The following is a 590-nucleotide window of genomic DNA, read 5'->3' on the forward strand; positions in this document are numbered from 1 at the left end:
TAACCACCGACACTTAGAATATTTTCGGGTTGGTATAAATCAGTAACCACCGACACTTAGAATTTTTTCGGGTCGGTATAAATCAGTAACCACTGACACTTAGAATATTTTCGAGTTGGTATAAATCAGTAACCACTGACACTTAGAATATTTTCGAGTTGGTATAAATCAGTAACCACCGACACTTAGAATATTTTCGACTTGGTATAAATCAGTAACCACTGACACTTAGAATTTTTTCGGGTTGGTATAAATCAGTAACCACCGACACTTAGAATTTTTTCGAGTTGGTATAAATCAGTAACCACCGACACTTAGAATATTTTCGACTTGGTATAAATCAGTAACCACCGACACTTAGAATATTTTCGAGTCGGTATAAATCAGTAACCACTGACACTTAGAATATTTTCGACTTGGTATAAATCAGTAACCACTGACACTTAGAATATTTTCGACTTGGTATAAATCAGTAACCACCGACACTTAGAATATTTTCGAGTCGGTATAAATCAGTAACCACTGACACTTAGAATTTTTTCGACTTGGTATAAATCAGTAACCACCGACACTTAGAATTTTTTCGAGTT

Source organism: Chiloscyllium punctatum, unplaced genomic scaffold (assembly GCF_047496795.1).
Source record: "Chiloscyllium punctatum isolate Juve2018m unplaced genomic scaffold, sChiPun1.3 scaffold_604, whole genome shotgun sequence".
Lineage (NCBI taxonomy): Eukaryota > Metazoa > Chordata > Chondrichthyes > Orectolobiformes > Hemiscylliidae > Chiloscyllium > Chiloscyllium punctatum.